This window comes from Geospiza fortis, unplaced genomic scaffold (assembly GCF_000277835.1).
Source record: "Geospiza fortis unplaced genomic scaffold, GeoFor_1.0 scaffold286, whole genome shotgun sequence".
Taxonomy (NCBI): domain Eukaryota; kingdom Metazoa; phylum Chordata; class Aves; order Passeriformes; family Thraupidae; genus Geospiza; species Geospiza fortis.
The window spans coordinates 75147-88603 of NW_005054444.1; positions in this window are offsets into that span (position 1 = coordinate 75147).

Genomic DNA, 13457 nt, shown 5'->3' on the forward strand with positions numbered 1-13457 from the left:
CCTCCCCCCCCTCCCCGTCCCTGGGTTCGTTCCCGAGCTCTGTGCGGGTGGGACTCCTTGCAGAAAACAGGCATAAGATGAAATAACTATTTTCGTTCAGCTTGGCGCTGGTAGCCGGTCTCTCTTCCACCTCCTCCCTTCCCCACAGCTTGGGGTGCGCTTCACAGCCTCTCTCCCCCTCCCCCAATATCTCTGCCCGTTTTTACCTCTCCCCCGAGACAAGCTGGGCACGCACGCACACACATGTGCAAACACATGGGAATGTCCCGATCCCCAGTGACCCGACACCCCCCTTCACCTCGGTGTATCTGGGATAAGGAATGGGGGTCACGGAGAAGCCCTGAGCCCCCCTCCACGGCTGCTGTTGTGGGCCGTCTCCTCCCCACAAACACAGCCAGCCATTGTGTGCCACCTCCATCCCTCTTTTCTCCCCCCTCCTCCCCCATCCCCTCTTCCATTTGCGGGGGGAACAAGCTGTGTGCTCGCTGCCGCTCCCCCGCCGCCACCTGAGACGTGCGAGGTGGAGGCACAGGTTATGCGCTCCGCTGTTTGCTTTCGAGCTGCTCTCGCTCTCCTCTCCTCCCTCTCCAGCAGCAGCTTTGGCTGCCAGACTCTCTAATCCCAGCTGCCCGCGTTGGATGCGGGAGGGCCCGGGCCAAGAGAGCAGCCTGGGCAAGGAGGGCTGTGTGGAGGCGGCCGCAGGAATACAGAGGGGAGGGAGCTTGTTGCTCTTGATCTCTTGTCTCTGTTATTCGTTTGGTTGTTGCCTCTGCACTCTTGCCACATAGAGAGCCCGTGCAGCTCACGGCGCATGCTCGGCGAGGCCCCTTGGAAACTTCCTGCTGCTGGAGAAGCCCGGCTCGGGGCTGCTCTGCTCCGGCAGCCCCTGCTTTTCCCACAAAACGCGCTCGGTCTCGCCTCCTTCCCCACCGAGCCCACCCTGCCTGGGGCGGGGAAGGGGGGGTTATGTGATTACATCGGCGTGTAGGTGTTTCCTCATATAAAGGAAGTTGTATTTTGCTAAGTGCAGGTGTCCTGTCTGTGAATTCACAGCAGCTACTGTTGAAACAGAATGAAATATGATTAATGTGTTTCCTCCTCGTGTTGTGTGTCAGTATGAAACAGACAGCTAAAATATACAAAATTCTTAAAACAGGGTTAGCTTTGTGGAAAAACTTATATTTAAATAAATTCCCCACCACTGCTGTACCTCTTACGTTGTATAAAGGACTGTCTCATTTTTGAGAAACCGCTTAGAAAAAATGTTGTTTTGTTAAACTGATGCAAAACTTACTAATAAAAACTACCAACACATTTAAAAGTTTGAATTTTTAGTGAAAACAGTAATTTTAAAGTGGTGTTTTCAAAGAAAACTTAATGCTCTTACTATGTGGCACGAAGTGAGTGGATATGTAAGAGTAATTTAGCTGTGTGAACTGCAAAATAAATTAAACTGAAAGGGTGAGATAGTGGCCTGTGTTTTAAAAATATGCATTTTATTTTAAAAAACTCAAACACCATAATTTCTGATGACTTTTCATTGCATGATGGGGGTTGTCAACAGGGTGGTGTTTACTGCATGACTCTTTTCTAAAAAGATTTCAAATCACTTGTGTTATGGAGTTTGCTTTATGGGTTGATTTGATACTTGTCAAATGTTTAACCTTTTCTTTATATTACCCTTCCTGTTTGGCAAGGGACAGGTTATTTTCCCTGCTTTATAATAGTCCCCCCAAATGGGAGCAGATGCAGCTTCTGAAAATATAATGTCTGAAGTACTGGGGTTCTTTGCTTGTGCCTGGTGTAGCTGGTGTAATTGTAGAGATAATTCTCATCTCTAAAAAAGAAAGTATGGAGGTGTGAAAAACAAACTTGGATAATTCTTAATGTTTTGTCTGATAGTTGGTGGGTGTCTTTATATCTTTTCCTTTGATAAAACCAACTTATTGGGCTTGGTCTGTGGTCTTGGGCTGTGGTGCACATTATTGCTGGTGTGTTTTACATTTTTGGGAAAATGGCTGCGGTGACTATGTTTCTCTACATGATTTTTACTTCAAGTAGCCCTCAAGGTGGTGTTTGGGTACATGTCATAAAGTTGCTAAAGGGTACAAGTCATAAAGTTGCTAAACACTGATGGAAAACTGAAGGGGTTCTTTTATTGCTGAATATCTGTAATTTACAGCTGTATGTAGTTTTCCTTGGAATGCAAAAGGATTTTGATTTCAGTTTGCAATGTACAGTTAGTTTCACTTTTGATACCAGCATTGCTTGACAGTGATTTGCAGTGACATAATAAAATCTAAAGAAATATCTATGGAACCTCAAAGTGTTGGGTTCTTTCTCCTGAATTTTTTAGAAACTGGAGCAAGTTTTAAATCTCAACTGTGACATAAAACCTATTTGTAACTCCTCTTCATATTACTTTTGCAATCAAGTAAAGGAATCAGTAGTTTGAGGATTTCCTTAATTTCTTTGAAAATGTTTGGCTCAGCAGTTTAAAAATGTGGGGGTTTTGTTTGGTTTTTTGTTTGTTTTTGTTTGTTTGTTTTTGGTTTTTTTTTTTAAGCATGGCCTATATTGTCTTGTCTGAAGAGTTACTCTTGGGAGATGCCAGCAGAAGTTACTTCCTTTATATCAGGATCCCCAAGGAGGACAAGGAGCCTAAGTTTGGATGTTGTTCAGCAGTTGTATAACAGTCATATTTTCTTTCCTGCTAACAATTAGAACAAAGTACTTGCTCATTATTAAGGCAGCAAGGTATAGCCTTTCTGTACAGGAAGGGATGCTGAGGAGATGCTGACAGCTAGGAAGTTATCAGTTATTTCTTAGAGACTTTTTAGATTTTTGTTATCACATAGACAGCTCTTGAACTTTGCTGTGTTACTTCTCCTTAACTGAGAATTTCAAGGCAAATAGTAAGGACAGCAGTGCTCAGGTATGAATAGTTTTCAATAATAGTCTGACTAATTGAGATATCAAATTAACCTGTATTAGTAGCACATTAGATGCTTTAACCAACTGTACACAGATGGGATTTAGTGAGTAATGTAAAACATACTTGACTGGGAAAGTAAGAATGAATAGTGTTGATTTCACCCCTCAGTATTGAATAGTGGGATAAACTGATAGATCTGGAAACAGTCTGCTACTTATAAAAGCTCTGTGATAAAATAGCTTGATTTTTCTGGTTGGTGGCTCATTTAAAACTTGCAACCATTCAAAAAAATTAATATGAACTATAGTTATCTGGTGAAGATTTTATTTTATGAAGAATAATTACCTTGCCTTTATGGGTGCTTATTCTTGCTTTAAGTACAATGTTGTGACTAGGGTTGCAGTTTTGACACTCTTGAATGTCTTAGGAAGAAGTAAAGTTGAGTGTCTGTCAAGATGGTGACAGTGTTAGCTCACAAAATTTGCTAGTTGCTATGCCTGCAGAAGTAAGTTGTTTCTTGTAGGGTTTGTTAAAAAGCAAGTGCTGTGATTTAACCCCCGTTGGAAGCTCAGCCCTGTGTGGCTACTCGCTCAGTGTCCCCTGGTGCAATGGGGGAGAGAATTGGAAGGATAAAAGTGACCAAACCAGTGGGTTGAGACAGGCAGTTTATTAGGGAAAGCAAAATGAGGAATTTGTTCACCACTTGCCATGGGCAGGCACGTGCTCAGCTCCAGGACAGCAGGGCTCCATCACGTGTAAGGGTGGCTTGGGAGGACAAATGCCATGGTTACCAATGTTCTAGTCTTTCTTCTAGCCCCAGCTTTATGTGCTGATCATGACACCGTATGGGCTGGATATCTCTCGGGTCATTTGGGCTCAGCTGTCCTGCCTGTGTCCCTTCCCAACTCCTTATACACCTCCAGCCCCCTCACTGCTGGGGTCTGTGAGGAGCAGCAAAAGCTTTGGCTCTATGTGAGCACTGCTCAGCAATAACAAAAGCAACTTGATGTTCACAGGCACAGGTTGCCCAGAGAAGCTGTGGCTGCTTCATTCCCTGGAAGTGTTCTGGACCAGGTTGGACAGGGCTCTGAGCAAGCTGGTCTAGTGGGAGGTGTCCCTGCCCCTGGCAGGGGGTTGGAACCAGATAATCCTTAAGGTCCCTTTCAACCCAAGCCATTCTAGGATGATCAACACTGTTTTGAGTACAAATCCAAAACAAAGCCCCATACCAGCTACTGTGAGGAATATTAACTCCAAGTCCACCACAGGAACCCAATATATGATTTTAGATGGAACTTCTGGTGGCTGAGAGCTGTCATTACAACCTCATTGCTGTACTTTTAGATGCAAAACTAAGGTAGTGCTACAGATAATTCTGCATTGTGCTGTAGTGCTGCATCTCCTTTGCCTCTGCTTGCTTCCAAAGGCAAAACTGCAAACTGGAACAAATTATCACAGGAAAGCAATACTTGTTCTCCTTCTTCTTACAAGCATATGCAGTAGTGGCTTTTATGTTTGCTTGAGATTTTTTTGTTTAGTTGGTTTTTTTCCCTTGGCTTGTTTTTTTTGTTGTTGTTGGGGTTTTTTTGAGTTAGTTATTACTTGCAGTAGAAGAAAAATTGCAAATTTAAATAGTAAAAAATGTGGTAGAGGGGAGCAAAACCTATGTTTGTATTTAGGGCTGTGTTTAAGGAACCATGCTATCAAGTCACCACCTCCTTTGTGTTGGTAAATAGCTTGAGAATTGGTATAAATGTTAATTAAGCACTTGGTCTCTTGTGAATGAAAATATTAGTAGAATGTTAGCTTGCACAACAGAAATCTAATTTTACACATGACTACGCAAAACACTCGCTGGTTTGCCAGGTTCCCTGGTGAGTGAATGGGAGAACCTCTCCCGGAGGTGAATGGCATCTTCCAAAGTGTGCTAGGCTGCATTAGCTCATCGATTTTTGCAGGCTTTTCTTAGCAGTGTGGTGTTTGATTTGTTCTTCATTGAAATGGCCACAAGTACACATGCTTTGTGTGTGCTTTCCAGTTAAAATGGCATCACAGTCTTGTTGGTGAAGCCCATACTAAAGGTGGTCTTGAAAATAGCAAGTGAGTTTTGTGTGGATTTCCAGTCTGAAGCGTTCTTCCATACTCTCACTGCAGCTCAGACTTCTTTATAACCTTTGACTCTTGGCAGTCACCCTGACAGACTGACCTAGCCTGGAAGATTGTTGCTTAATTACAGCATGAATATGTTGTGTTTGTTTGGAGTGTTGTAATAAAACCGCTCTGCACATGTTGACAGGGGTTTAAATGATTTAAAGAAAGACATGGTGAGGTGCAAATGCCTGGTGGGAGGTTCATTTTTCTGGATATTTTCTCCCCTTTTCTGTCTTTATAATGAGTGCTTAGGTTAAAGGCAGGCAGCTTATGGAAAATCTGTGCAAACCATTTATAAACTGTACCTGTTACTACATAATAGACCTGAAAAAAAAGTCTTTGGGGATATCAGAACTTACTACTAAAGCAGCAAGTTCTCTTTTATAAGGTGCTGTGTTTTTCTTGATTCTTCTCTAGATCTAAAACATTTTTTCAAATTAATTTGGGTATTGAAATAATTCGTTTTCAGTAGGTTATGTCTGTGGTTTTTTATTGTCATTGTAGTACTTCTGGAAAGCCATACAATGTTAAGCTTAAGGGCTTTTAACCATTCTCTGAAGAAGTTAACTGTTAACATTGACTTAAACTGCAGCTGAATATGTATATATATAGGAGAAAGACACTTGAAACTTTTGTAGCTGTTTAATATAACTAGCAGAGGCAGCTCTATCTATTGACAAGGAGCTTGACAGACTCTCAAGCTCAAGATGAGCTGTGTTCCCAGTGATAAAGGCAGTGAAATGGTGTTCTGTTAATGTGATTTTTTTTCTTGTATTTAATGTTTGATAATCAAGCATGTTTGTGTACTATTGATCAGAAGTTACAGGGTTTAATGTGACTCTTAGGTAAAGTTGTGATACGTTGCAGTAACCTGTAATATCCACAGAAGATTGATTAGTATTAAAAGTAGGTGATAAATGTGATATGGAAGTACTGTCAAACATTGCTTCGCTTTAAATTTAATAATTGATATTGTATATAAGATTTATTACCTGGTTTCAGTGAAGGATTAATTCATTTGATGTCCTCTTATGTACATAGCCAAGTTCTGACATAAAATGTTGGTAGTGTCTGTAGTGCTGGGTGGGTGGAGTTTATTCTCACTTCATATATTGTTGCATCTTCCTCATTAACATATTAGGTGTGTGGCTATATTAATATTAGAAGCTTTCTTCTGCCCTGAAACGGTATCAGGAGGTAATGCTTTTCATCTGCTCTGCAGGCCTCAGTGTTCATGTCTTTTCGCACCCAGTGAATAAGAAATTTTAACTGCTGTTCTGACTCAGTCAAGTAGTTATCACCTTTATGCAGGCTGACCTGACTGTGTTTGTGGAATGTAAGTATATAATAGTGCCTTCCTGTTGAATCTAGGGACTGAACCAAAACATTTATGTCAAAGCCATTAATCCACCACCTGTTAGCAAAATGCTGCATTTTTAACTTAGCAGCTAACTACTGGAGAATAAAAACATAGCTAGTGAACTTCAGAACTCGGTATATCTCTTCTGTGCTTGTTTCATTTTTTACTGTGATGGAGGCTCTACACTCATGTTTCTAGACACCAAATTAAATCATTTGTTGAAGATAGACTCCAGTGACTTGGAGATGATACCCTCAAACAGCATAAGAGGGTTAAATCTGGAGAAAGTAAGTAGCACATCATTCTTGCACCAGCTTCATGGCAAATAAGTCTCTAATGCAGAATAAACTCATCTGGGCTACACTTCAGTCAGTGTAGATTAATCTGATGTTAAGGTCAATGTGCCACATCTACACATGCTTTTTGATCATTCATTTAAGCAGTGAAGTTTATCTTGGAAATAATTATCTCATAACTGTTCCTATTTTGCTGGCTTTTCCATGGGGAGACTTCACACCTCTATGTGTGTTGAGCTGGCATGTCAACTCATCCCAGTATGATTTCATATTTATGCTGTTAATGCAGTTTTAGGTAGACTCCACATCTCATGATCCGGCGTAGAAGCCCAGAAAACACTGTACTCTGGAGAGAGAAGCAGTTCAGTCCTTGCCAGTAGCGCTGCCCATCTGAAAGAGATGGCAGAATGCCATATGGAATGGAAAAAAGGAACTTGGGACACTGCTCTTCAGGCACAGATGAGCTACAGAGCATCTGAGCCCCCCTCAAAGTTCAGCCGTCCTAGGGATTATGCAGATTCTGTTGGAGCATGTGTCTCCATCAAGGAAGAGTGGTATGCTTTCAGTAGGTGGCTTTATTGAATTCCAACTTAGCTTGGATGGTACAGAACTAGAGGAAAAGCTTCTGATATTACTTCCAAGTCAGAGTCTTATTCAGGACAAATGTATAAGACCCAGGAATATCGGTGGAAAATCTTATGTCCGGGGTGAGATGGTGTTTAGTGAAAGAAGCTCCATGGCAGTGCTGTACTGTGGTACATTTGTATTGGAGAACTTCATAAACATCAAGGTGACTTGTGTGTGACCCCATTATCACATCTAAGGTGGAAATTATGTTTTAGCCAGCAATCCATCAGCACTTTGCCTTGCCCAACTTCAGAGGTTTGCAGAAGCTCTAAAAGTTTCTCGGAATATTCTCCCTCCACCCGTCTTTGTAGCTCAGGGTCTTCCTGAGTTTTCAGCACTTACCATGAGCTTCTTTTCTCTTGTTTGGGATTACTTCAAGCTGTATTGTATAGTGTAAGAACTGTATTGTGTAGTGTAAGTTAGCTGATAGACATGTACAATTATTAGTGCCCACTGCTTGGTACATACTGCTTGCATACATACATAGCTCATACACTTCTGAGCTCATCCCAAAGCTGACATTTAGATTGCAGAATCACAGAACAGGTCAGATTGGAAGGGAAAACAGTGAGTCTTCTGGTCCAACTTCTGTGCTCAATCAGCATCATCCTAGAGCATATTGCACAGGATTGCATCCAAACAGTTCTTGAATCACTCCAGCGGGGAAACTCCTGTTCTAGTGGTCATCCATACAGTAAAGAAGTTCTTTCTCATAATCAGGTGGAACTTCCTGTGCATCTCTTTCTGCCTATTGCTTTGTGTCCTAGTGCTTGGCACCACTGAGGAGAACCTGGATCCGTCTTCTTGGCGCCCTCCCTTTGGATACTTACGTACATGGATGAGATCCCCTCTCAGCCCTCTCTTCTTGAGGCTGAACAGGCCTCAACCTTTCCTTCTAAGAGAGATGCTCCAGTCCCTTAATAATTTTCATAGTCCTCCACTGGACGTGCTCCAGGAGCTCCATGTCTCTCTTGTACAGAGGAGCCCAGAGCTGGACACAGCACTCCAGACATGGCCTTACCAGATCTGAGTGGAGGGGCAGGATCACCTCCCTCGCCCTGCTGGCAGTGCTTTCCCTAAGGCATCCCAGGATACCATTGGCCTTTTTAGCAACAGGGGCACTGCTGGCTCATGGACAGCTTGTTGCCCGCCAGCACTCTGGGTTCTTCTCTGGAAGGAGCAGAGCTGCTTTCCAGCAGGTCAGCCCTCAGCCTGGGCTACTCTGTGAGTTTGTTCTTTCCCAGGTGCAGCACCCTGCATCTGCCCTTGATGAATTTCAAAAGTTCCTCTCTGGCCATGTCTCCAAGGCCCTTCTGAAGGGCTACACAGCCCTCTGTGGTGTTGGCCACTCATCTCAGCTTTGTGTGAACTTGCTGCAGAGTAATCTGTCCCTTCATCCAAGTCATTGATGGATAAGTTAAACAATACTGGACTCAGTGTAGAACCTTGGGGGACACTGCTAGTGACAGGCCTCCAACTAGACCCTGTGCTGCTGATTATGACCCTTTGGGATCTGCTGTTCCACCCCCCCAATCTGGGGTCATCCAGTCCACACTTCCTGAATTTGTTTATGAGAATGTTGTGAGAGACAGTGTCAAAATCCTTGCTGGAGTCTTGGTTCACAATATCCACTGCTCTCTCCTCATCCATCCCGTTAGTTGTTTCATTGTAGAAGCCAATTGGGTTGGTCAAGCATGATTTAATGAGTCTATGCTGACTATTCCTGATCACAATGACAGGAAGAATTCCTTTGTGTGGGGTGAAATAGATGACAGGAGCTACTGAACTGTCAAGAAGGGGCAGATGATGGGAAGATGATGATTAGATAACCTGGTGAAGAATGCTGTGGCTGTGTGCTTGCTGCTGCCTCAAAGCCAGTTGTCTTGCAGTTCTTTGGAAGAACCCATTTTCATACCTAGTTCTCTCTCTGGGCCATACAATGCTTCTTGGTACAGCTGTGCTCCTCCACGACAGTTGGGAGTTGAAGGAGGTATTCAGGACTCTGTGTTATCTGCCATTGTTGGAACAAGTGTCCTCTGGTATCCTCCCAAGACAATCTCTGTTGTGCTCCTCCTGGAGGAAAAGCAGGAGCATGGCTGGCAAGAGAGCTGAACTTGCATTCCAGGAGCATCTCCTGATGCAGGCAGTGTGCACTGGGAATGCAGTGTGCACTGCAGGGACGCATCCCACGGTGGGGGAACTGCCAGGCTGCCTGTGTGGGCTGTAGTGCTGTGGAGCACCCTCCCAGTGTGCTGCAGGCTCTTCATTACTCCCTACTTGAGCACTGATGATGGGGCAGAGCAGTGCAGCAATGTTTGATGGTTGGCTGTTGATGTTTTTTGAGTTCAGTAAAATGTTTAAGCCATTGAGAAATAATAAAACTTGTAAAAGGAGTGTGTATTTTTTATGTCCTCCAGCCTTGCAGTAAGAGCATAGTGTTCCAGTTGTGGAATAGCAAGGTCTGTGGCAGTTCATCACACTAAGCTGATCTTGCTACACTATTTCATTACCCTTTCTCCTCTTCCATTTTTCCTCCAAATCAATGAACTTTCCTTTGCTTCAACTCATCTATAAAACTCGACTAACATTTTAGCATTAACAGGTATTTCTTGGTAGCCTCTAGCATTTGTCAGCCTCTCATCTCTTCCCCAAGAGCTAAACAAAGCTTTTAAAACTCAAGCAGCAGAGAATTTCTCAGAACTACTGTAGAAATTCTGACCATGTTGATGTCTAGTGGTCTGGGGAAACCAATTTTCCTAAATGAGAGGAGGCCTATTTTTCAAGGTTCCCGTGTTTCAGCAGCTCTGTTTTAGTATTCAGTTTCTTTCCATTATCATCATTTAGGTCTTTTAGTACTTTGGAGAAGAATGCTGCTTATACCCTTGAGCTCACAAACTTGGTTGATATTTGAAGAATGGAGATACTTGATATCAAGATATTTGAAGCAAATTGTGCCTTACCTACCCTGATCTCTAAAATCCTCTTTTCCAGGAAAATGGGGCTTATCAGCATGAAGCTCTGCCTGGTTTTTTGGTTGTCTAGGGCTATACCATTTTTCTATCCTAACAGTTGTCCTGAACCAGTAATATGCTGAATAAAACTGGTTGTTTAGATTTGTGTGTAAGTAAACACTTTATTTCCTACTCTACTCAGTGTCCCTCTGGTACTGCCCTGGCTATTTTCCAACTCATCTACAGCTATCTAGGAGCGCCAGTGCCAGGGCACATTTATTGCCTTTTAGTATTAATGACTACCAGGATTATAAAGGTTTCCTCCTGAGAACAAACTGCAGTGGTTCACAAAAGCTGTATTAATTAGTGAATGATAAAGTGTGGAAATTTTAGTTTGATCCCAGAGCCTCCAGTGTGATGTCCTTGTAGTTATCAACAATATATTGCAATAAAGCATCCAAGATGGAGAGGTGTGTGATGGGTGCAACAGCAACAAAAAGGTTTTTTATATTGCCTGGAAGTGGTAGTTAAGAGGGAACCAGTTTAAGCTGGCATAAAGTGGCCATGTGAATGCCCTGCTTTACAAAAGACACTTCCATTAAGTGGCAAAATTATCCCTTAAACTGTATATTTAAGCTTATACAAAATTTGTAGCAGACAACATTAGCTGACATCCTAATAACATGTTAACACTATGTATAAAAGTTAAGAAAGTTTAGCAGCAGGTAAGAAAAATTGATATGGCAACAAGGGAGCTTTTGGAAGACCTGACCTTAATAAAGGGAGACCAGAAGGAGTAGTCAGCACTATGTCCTAGGTGATGAAGCATCTTCACAAAGCTAGTGGATGTCTCTCAATGCAGGTTGGACAAATGGGAGTAGGATGGTGAGGATAAGCCTAAGGGCTAAGGGTTGGTTTGTCTGCTGAGTAGGAATTGTTTGAAAGGTGGAAATCTAACCCTGCTGAAGTCCAGGAGAATGTATTCATAGCTAGCAGTAGAGAGAAGGAAGCTAAAAAGTCCAAGAGGAATTTGCAGAACATGTGGACAGAAAAGTGTCTTATGTAAAAAGAAGAAAAATCTAGGAGACATGGATGGCTAAAATCATCAACCACAATGCAATGATTAAAATAAGTATGTTACTGAGAACTTAATTAACCTCTTTGCATAAGGTGTCATTATTAGACTAATTTGTGATATGTTGATTCTATTGCCTTTCTTGCAATAAAGACAAAATATGGTAAAACTGACATATTAGGAAATTAGAACACAGTTAATAATGTGGAAGCATGTTGAGTTGCCTGGATTAGGTATTAGTTTGGCTTTCTGAAAAGGTTTAGCAGTACAGCAGGTAAAAAAAAAATACAAGTGTGTATTTGAGTAAAGAAATGGAAACTCGAGTGACTAGTATGTTTTAAACAATTCAGGAAGGAGGAAATCAAAAGCAAGGAGCTTTTACATCTAGCTTTCATGAACTTCATGAAATTGTAATTTCATAGTTCTAATAGTTGTAGTAGTTATTCTCCAGAGAGAAATATTCTGCTGTTTTCTTTTGAAAAATGGGTAATTCTTCTGAAACAAAGATAGATGGCTCCTGTTTGACATATGCTTACATATGGATGCAGTCTTTTTAAAGAGGTCACTGATTAAGGTGGTTGACTTGGCGTTCCAGAGCAACCTGATGTGGCATGACCCACGTAGTAACTCTCATGCCCAGCCCTTTCTTTGACGTTATTCTTTGTGGCAGGAGGAATCAGGTGAGGCATGGAGAATGTTTTTAGCCCTTGCAGTCTACAGGCCAGCATGTTAATGCAAACTGATGTTACCACTGGTCTGTGCTCTTGCTGTGGAGGGGCTTTGCTTTCTGTCCAGCCCTGACAACCCTACCTGGCAGAACATGAGGGGGTGCATCACTCCAGCCGAGGCAACCACTGAATGTGAGTCAGTGTCCAGAGGGAAAGCACCATCATAAACCTTAAACTGATTAAATAGCAGGAAGTTGGTTAGAAAAATAGATTATTTTTTATTGCTCTCTATATATACTACTATATACTGTAGTATAAATGAAGTAGAATTCCTAATTTCTTTTAATTTTTTTTATAGTGTGGGCAGTTAATCTCAATTGCCAAGAAACCAGAAGGACATGAGTTGTTTTTTAAAAAGATCATGGTGTAAGATGGCTAATTCAGCCTAAGGGGAAACGCTGCTGTCAATAAAATAGTATTACCAATGGGCAACAAAACTGCAAATGAAGGAGAGTTGTAAGTATATCTTATAAGGGAAAATGTTTATAACAAATACATCCCAAAATATTTAAAATTTGCTGTTAGCTCAACAAAATACTCTAGGTAATATTGTGATAATTCAGGAAAGCATGCCTATTAACATGGACATGGAGTTTTAAAATTAACAAAATAACAGCATGAGGAGTGGGCAGAGAATCATACTAAAACTTGGGGTATATATTATTTTGAGTATGTATATCTACCTCTTGTTTTGTTGTTTGCTTGTTTGCCTCTATCTTGATTTTAGTGTTCAGCAGTAGCAGCTCCACCTTGGAAGATAACACGGAACATCGAGGAAGGAAGACTGCATGGCAGCTTATACTGTTGACATCAGAGGACATTTTAAAAAGTATTCAAAGCAAGGCTCCTAGAGTTTTGCGTTCCTTTTATATTGTAAAACCAGAAAAATGGTGCATTGAATGAAACTCAAAACATAATTGAGATTTAGATGCCTTTCACATGTTATGTAATTGCAGCTGATTGCTGCAAATTATTACTGTGGTCAGAGCCCAAAAATATTTAGAAACTGATAAATGTTGAGTTGTAATGAGAATATTTTAAAACAAAACTAAGAACACTAAGTTTCTTGCTTTTATGTTAAGCCAGGCTCTATGAAAAGGTGATTTGAAGCTAACCTAGGGACAGGTAATTTTGTTACATGTGCTGTGGGTTTTCTTTACACATGTTCTGAAGCAGCGTCTGGTGGTCGCTGTCACATGAAGTGATATGCACCATGGCTCGTAATTTTCTTTTCCAACTGCCATGCTCAGCTGTTCCTACTGTTCAGTGTGTTTGTCTTCCTTTCTGTCTGTTTTGTCTTATATGGGAAGGGAAGGATTTGATGGCTGAAATTT